A 6,700-nucleotide genomic window follows, 5' to 3' on the forward strand; every position below is an offset into this window, starting at 1 on the left:
TCGCCTGCGCCTCTCTCTCTCTCGCCTGCTCCTCTCTCTCTCTCTCTCTCGCCTGCGCCTCTCTCTCTCCTGCGCCTCTCTCTCTCTCTCTCGCCTGCGCCTCTCTCTCTCCTGCGCCTCTCTCTCGCTCTCTCGCCTGCGCCTCTCTCGCTCTCTCGCCTGCGCCTCTCTCGCTCTCTCGCCTGCGCCTCTCTCTCGCCTGCGCCTTGCTCTCGCCTGCGCCTCGCTCTCTCGCCTGCGCCTCGCTTTCTCGCCTGCGCCTCTCTCTCTCTCTCTCTCTCGCCTGCTCCTCTCTCTCTCTCTCTCGCCTTTTTTTTTTTTTTTAAGTGCTATAAGTGCTAATCAAAACCATTATGGGAATCTTTCAGCAGGCTTTGGAGTAAATCCTTTAACTGTGATCACGAAGTACTGCTGCTTTGTTTTCTTTGAGCTTTGACTTTTGAGGCTGTCTTCATTTGCACGCTGTTTTTAGCATAGGAAACCTGCCAACAGTCACGCTAAGAAAAGAAGAGCAAGAGAACAGAAGGTCTCCTATAAAGAGTTTCACCTCTCTCTTTTCCACTTCAGTAGTTCTGTCTTAAGATGCCTGCCTTAATAGAGTTCTTCGTAAAAACAGCACAAAGAAACCAAAGATCCCACCTGGCAAAGCTACATTTACCACAATTTGTACCCTAAGGCCATTTTTACAAAAGACGTCACAAGTGAAGGGTTCCACAATGCCTTACTATAGCCAAAAGCAAGCGCAGAGACAAGGCGTAGATCCACAAAACAACACATATTTCACAATATCTAGTTTATTTAAGTAGATGCCCATGTATTCACAGACTCACCTCCTGTGTATTTGGATGGGAAGCACACATATAAACACATCACAGCACGTGTTACTACGCTTCCAGCAGAAGACAAAAGACAGATCAGATTACCAGTATCTACTTCTCACATCTTTCTGAGAACTACCTCCGTTGACCGCCTGGAACAGTGACCACGTCTTCCTCATCCTCTTTTCCTCATTCTCTTTCACCATCTCTTCTGACAGGTTGGGATGAAGGCCCGCTTCTCCTGGATAAAAACCTAGCAACCATACTGACTGCAACCCTGTGCTGCTGCTTTTCTGCTCTTTCTGAATCGCACATCTAGAAAGAGATGTTTTCTATATGCAGTTAGTATGCCATGTGGAGATCAGACTGGGAATGGAAATTAGTGTTTACATTGGAGGGGTCCAAGGGCCAAATTCACTTCATATAATTTCACATTTAACAGAAGGGCTGAACTGGTGCCACCCAGATTAAAGACTATGAGGGACCATGCATGGAGAAACTGTGACATCCTGTGGCAAGACTGGGAAACAGCAGTCCAGTATAACGGCTAATGATTTTAAATGGATGACTTGAATTCTGGGCATTTCCTGACATCAAAACTTCAATAGTGCTTTTAATGGCACAACTCTGTTGCTTGTAACTTACCTTTGTTTTTTTTTTAAATAGACTAGAAAAAAGCACCCCTAAGCATCACATGCACACAGCACCACACACCATGCTGTCATTTGGCAAGTGATAACAAACTCATAGCAGAAGAGGACAGTCTACATAATAAGCTTAAGACCAGATGGATGACATGTTGCCAGGCGTTTCACAGATGCTTGTGGACTGCTGGGGAATAGTCACATTCAAGAAAGCTGGTTTCATCCCAAGCTTTGGAGGGAAGAAGGAACTCAGACTAAACAGACTCATCATCTGTTCAACTTGACTTCTTTGCCTCCTCTCCCCCATCCTGATTTTCCACAGCTTTCACCACTTTTTCAGCTCATCTCAGTCTCCCATTTTCTTGTCCAGTCAATTCCAGTTCCTCCATACTGGCTCTTCACTCTGCCTCTCCTTCCCTCTCCTGCACACTGGTTCCCTACCATCCCACTCTCCTCCTCACCTACTCATTTTTCATTATTCAGCCAGCCTATTCTCACCTCTAAAACCACAATTTCTTGTCCAATCCATTTTCTCTCTGTCCAGCTACTATTCTGCTCTCAGCTAATGCCTAATCCTACTCTCCTTGTCTAAATTTTCTGCTTCTCTGTCTGATTTTACAGTTCAAACATCAGCAAATTATCACAATGTAAGAAGTCCATCAACAGAGCAGCAGTAATTCATCTTGCAGCAAATTACACTGCCTTATCTCAAGGTTAACATTAGGTAAAATGAATTTAACCCAGCCCCTTTCATGGGCAGCAAAATCAGTGCACTTTCCCACACATTTGCAACATGCTAAGCACTGGTGCAGAGTTAGTCCCTGCAATCAGCCAGTACAGAGTAACTCACAAAGCTGTAGACACTCATTTATCTGAACTCCTCATGTTCCCTCACAGCCAAATGGCTCTAAGAAACTATCTGATAGAGAAGATCCCAACTCAGCTACACAGTCTTGCTCTGGAAAAGGTATTACTAGAAGAAAAAAAAATTCATGCTTAGGCCACCAGCCCTAAGGAGGAAGAGGTGATCCCATCAGTGAGGTTGTCTGGAAATTTTAGCTAAGAAACAAAAGAATCTTCTTTGATTGCTTACAACTTGGTCACTTTCAACTCATTTTCACCAGAGGGACAGGATGTGTCCTTGACATAGACACAGACCTGCCATATAAGCTTTGAGCCCCTTTTCCAAAGAGCCGTTCACAGACAAGATTGCCAGAGTTTACTGTCTGGCATCAAACATCTTCTCCCAGCCTTTCATTGTTTTGGGATCTTTTGTCTGGAAATGGCTGATCTGCATTAAAAAAAAAAAAAAGAAAGAAAGAAAGAAAGAAAAAAGAAAGAAGGAAAGGGAGAGGGACTGATACAGACTAAACATCACTGCTTTGCCATTCCAGTGTATCCCATAGCACATGACAGCTTTCCAGGGACCTCAGCCAGATTTCACCCTAGTTGCAGGTCTGCAAGAAAAGGAAGACTTTAAGCAAAGATACTCAAGATATTCAAAAAGATACTAATAATCAGCACAGCTTTGAATACTCTCAGACTGTTCACTTTCCACATCTGTAATTCATAGATAATTCTCAGAAATGTTAGTTAAAAATAAACCAGTATTTTCCCCACCTCTCCTGTAATCTAATCTAAGCAAGTTCCATGAACCTGAACCTTGAGCTTTTTATCTCAGCCACATATAACTGCCACCTCCTTTGAGCTGCCACTAGTGTTCAGGCAGCTATGCATTGATCTCAAAACTAATCTTTTACTTTCTGACAGGTTAGTTTTCAGCCACATCAGTCTCCTGACCCAGATCGCCACGCAGTCTTCCAGCTGCCAGCACCAAAAGGACAGAGGCAGTGGGGCAAGGCAGCTCACGGAGAATGAAGAGGAAGGTGGAGCCATCTCTTTTGGCAGTATCTTGCACTTAGATCAATTGAAAGTGGTTAAAGGTAACAGAGGAACTGTACCTTTTTGATCTTCCACAGAACACTCATCTATTAGGCCATGTCCCGGGATTTTGCACTCCTTTATCAAGTACTCCTGTAACTGTTCTATCATTCTTCTTCTGCCTGGTTTCCATTCAGTCCTCCCCTCATTAGAAAAACAGAAGTCCAGGCCACCTGTATTGAGTCTTCCCTGAAAATCTCAAAGGGGAAAAAATGTGAGAAGGCAGAGCTGACAGAGAATCCTTTTTTGGGAGCCAACCAACATACAGTTTATACACCTCATCACATTGAGGCATGTGTCCAGCATGGAAAATTTCAGCCTGGAAATATAAAGTTATAATTGAATGAGATACAAAAACAGAATTTGATCATAGGGAATGTCGGGTAACTCTATGAAAAAGTGGAATTCCCAAACAATAACGGCAATAAGGTATCACTTGGTTAAGTTCTTTATTAAAATGAGCGCCACTACAGCCACCACAGCTCTAAAGCGTATCTTTAGAGCATAGAACTGTTGTGAAAAGTAGTATCCAATAGAGGTCAGCCAGCAACAGAGCTGTGATGGCATTTCTTGTTTAAGACTATCATATCTGAGGCTTCAGTTGACACATTTTGATCAACTACCCTGAGAAATACCTGCTTGCTCCAAACAAGTGTCAGGCCTTTAATAAGAAATGTAAACCAGTATTCAAAGTTGAATTAAATATCTACATGTAAATTCTCTGAGTCAAAGAATTTGGAACCATAGTCCTAATGTTTCTCTCCTGCGATGAAGCACTGAGGGCCCAAAATTTTACTTCAGACATACCAAGCTTTAAATAATTCTTCAGAATAAAGTTTCATACACCAACTAACAAATTCAAGGGACCTACTTTAAGATCACAGGCAAAGGAGACAGCCCATTTGCAACTCTACTGCTTTTTTTGTCCTAATACAGTAGTCTCAGCAACATTGCTGCCATGTCACCTTACACTGACAAGAGCAGCCCTTCCCATTACACAGCAAGGCGAATTTTTCCAGGTTTGCTCCTCAGAGAAGATGACAGCCTGCTTTTTTAAAAACAGTGACATACCTTAGTAACAGTGTTATGTTTGCAATCCTTTGTGCAGGTCTCTTCAGATACTTTATAAATGCAAAAATGCCTGTAGCCTCTCTGTGAGGCAGACACCAAACCTAGTTGCACCATTTTACGGCAGCGGAAGTCTAAGTAGGAACCAGCAGAACCAGAAATAAGAACATCCAGCCTTTAGTCCAGCATTTCCCCCCCACACACGTACCCAAGCGTAATCACCAAACCACTGCTTCTTAAGCATTGGGCCAGGCTCCAGGGAAATGGGAGAGCATAGTTAACAACAACTTGAGCAAAATCTGTTGAAAATCAAAAAAAAAAAGGGTCTAGCCCCCCTCCCCCCTCTTCTCAGATGAGCAGGCCCTATCCTTCTTAAAACACGTACAAATCACCTATATGCCTGTTCCGTTACACAGCCCACTGCATGGGTTTTTCTTGTTTTTTGAGCCTCAGCCTTCAGGCAAGGGAGAGAAGGGCGACGCGCACGACCGCCCCACCGCCTCACAAGATGACGGAAAGCCGCCGAGGCGACACCGCAGCCTGGGGGAGGGGCGCCCCAAAGGCCCTTCGTGGGGGCGTGGCCTTCAGAGTCCCCGCCCCTCTGTCCCTCCCCGCGGCGCGGGCCGGCCCGTCGCCATGGGAACGGTAAAGCGGCGCGGCGGCGCCGGGCGGTGCCATGAGCCGCGCGGTGCCCGGGGCGATGCAGGCTCCGCTCCTCGGGGGCGCCGGCAGCCGCGGCCAAATGGCTCCCGGCCGGATCTTCGACTGCCTCTACGGTACCAGGCCCGGACGGGAGGGTCTGAGTCCTCCGCACCCCCCTCCCCCATGGGCCCCCGGTGGGGGGAGGCCGCGTATTTCGGCGCGGCTGCGCTCGCCCGTTGAGGGGAGCTCGTTGCCGAGGGTGGGGCTGGGTGCTGTCGGAGGGGCCGCAGGAGGGGGCAGATCCGGAGGTAAAGCGTTAAGGTTGGCGGCAGTAACGAAGTGTCAGCGGTGAGGCGAGGCTTGGGGCGGTTAAACATCTGCAAGCGGGAGGAAAGCCAGCGCTAGCTCTTTATCCCTGAGGGTAGCATCCACTTCCACTGGTTACCGTTGCACTGTGCCTCCTTTTTCTCTCTTTCTTTTCTTCTCCGTTTTCTTTTTAATTTGGCACCGATTTCAAAGAAAGCAGGTTTTCTTCTCACATGTGCGTGTCTCCCAGAGCAGCATCATTTCAGCTCTGAGGCTCATTTGCGTGACAGTAGAGTTTCTTTAATATGGAGACATGTAATTCATTTTTTCCCCTTCCTGGTTTGGTTTATACTCTCTCATGGAAAGACTTTCAAAAGAGGGAAGTGAGGCCTGACTGATGTTCCATGCCAGTTTCTCCAATATGTAACTAATTACATTTCTTCACTTATATTTCAGACCCTCTGTACTCATTATCAAGTGAGAAGGACCATTCAAAAGCAAATGTCTGTGCTCAACTTGTCTGGGATAAAGTGGTAGGTGTCAGCCAAAGACAGCTCACACATGCTCCTTACATTTCTGTGTATGCATGCATGCATGCACTTGGCTTAGAAACTTTGTTACAATCTCATCTCTAAGCTGCTCTCTTAAAACAGCACAAATATAAAGCAAGGGAAGCAGTTATACGTAATACAAGACTTAACACAGTGAGCAGTAGTGATTACTGGCCTAGGATGACTCTGTAGCAGCAGCCTAGAAATGACCAGTTTCATGCCCATTTGCGGTTCCCTAAGTTGTCTATCACTGTCTTTAATAAAATATCTCTGGATACTGTTAAAAATAGCTGTTGTATGTTACTAAGATAAAATAGAAGACCTGGACAATTGTTGGGCTGTTGTTCAAGTAGAACTGTTAAAATGTATTTTATGCAGTGCCCCCTCACTTGCTTTACACTGCAGCTCAAGGTAGCATACTAAAACAGTTGGAATGAACAAAGTGCTAACAGCCAAGCAGCCTGTAGCAGATTGCAAACCCATCCTAACTCTTCAGACCAGGTTAGCACAGCTTAGCTTCCTAGCTAAGCCCTTAGCTGGTTGGCCCATACATAGCTTCCTACTGCTTTGACCCCACTGCTCAGTATCTGTCCTAGCTAGTTTTAAACTAGCTAGGACATGTCTGTGAGAGTTGCAGTCACACCTTTTGACTGCAGTGATTGATGTCTGGATGGGATGCATTTAGGTAAAATGCCAAAGAAAAGCAGACCTGGTACAACTGCACAGTGAA

This window comes from Apteryx rowi, unplaced genomic scaffold (assembly GCF_003343035.1).
Source record: "Apteryx rowi isolate R43461 unplaced genomic scaffold, aptRow1 scaffold_228, whole genome shotgun sequence".
NCBI classification, from domain to species: Eukaryota; Metazoa; Chordata; class Aves; order Apterygiformes; family Apterygidae; genus Apteryx; species Apteryx rowi.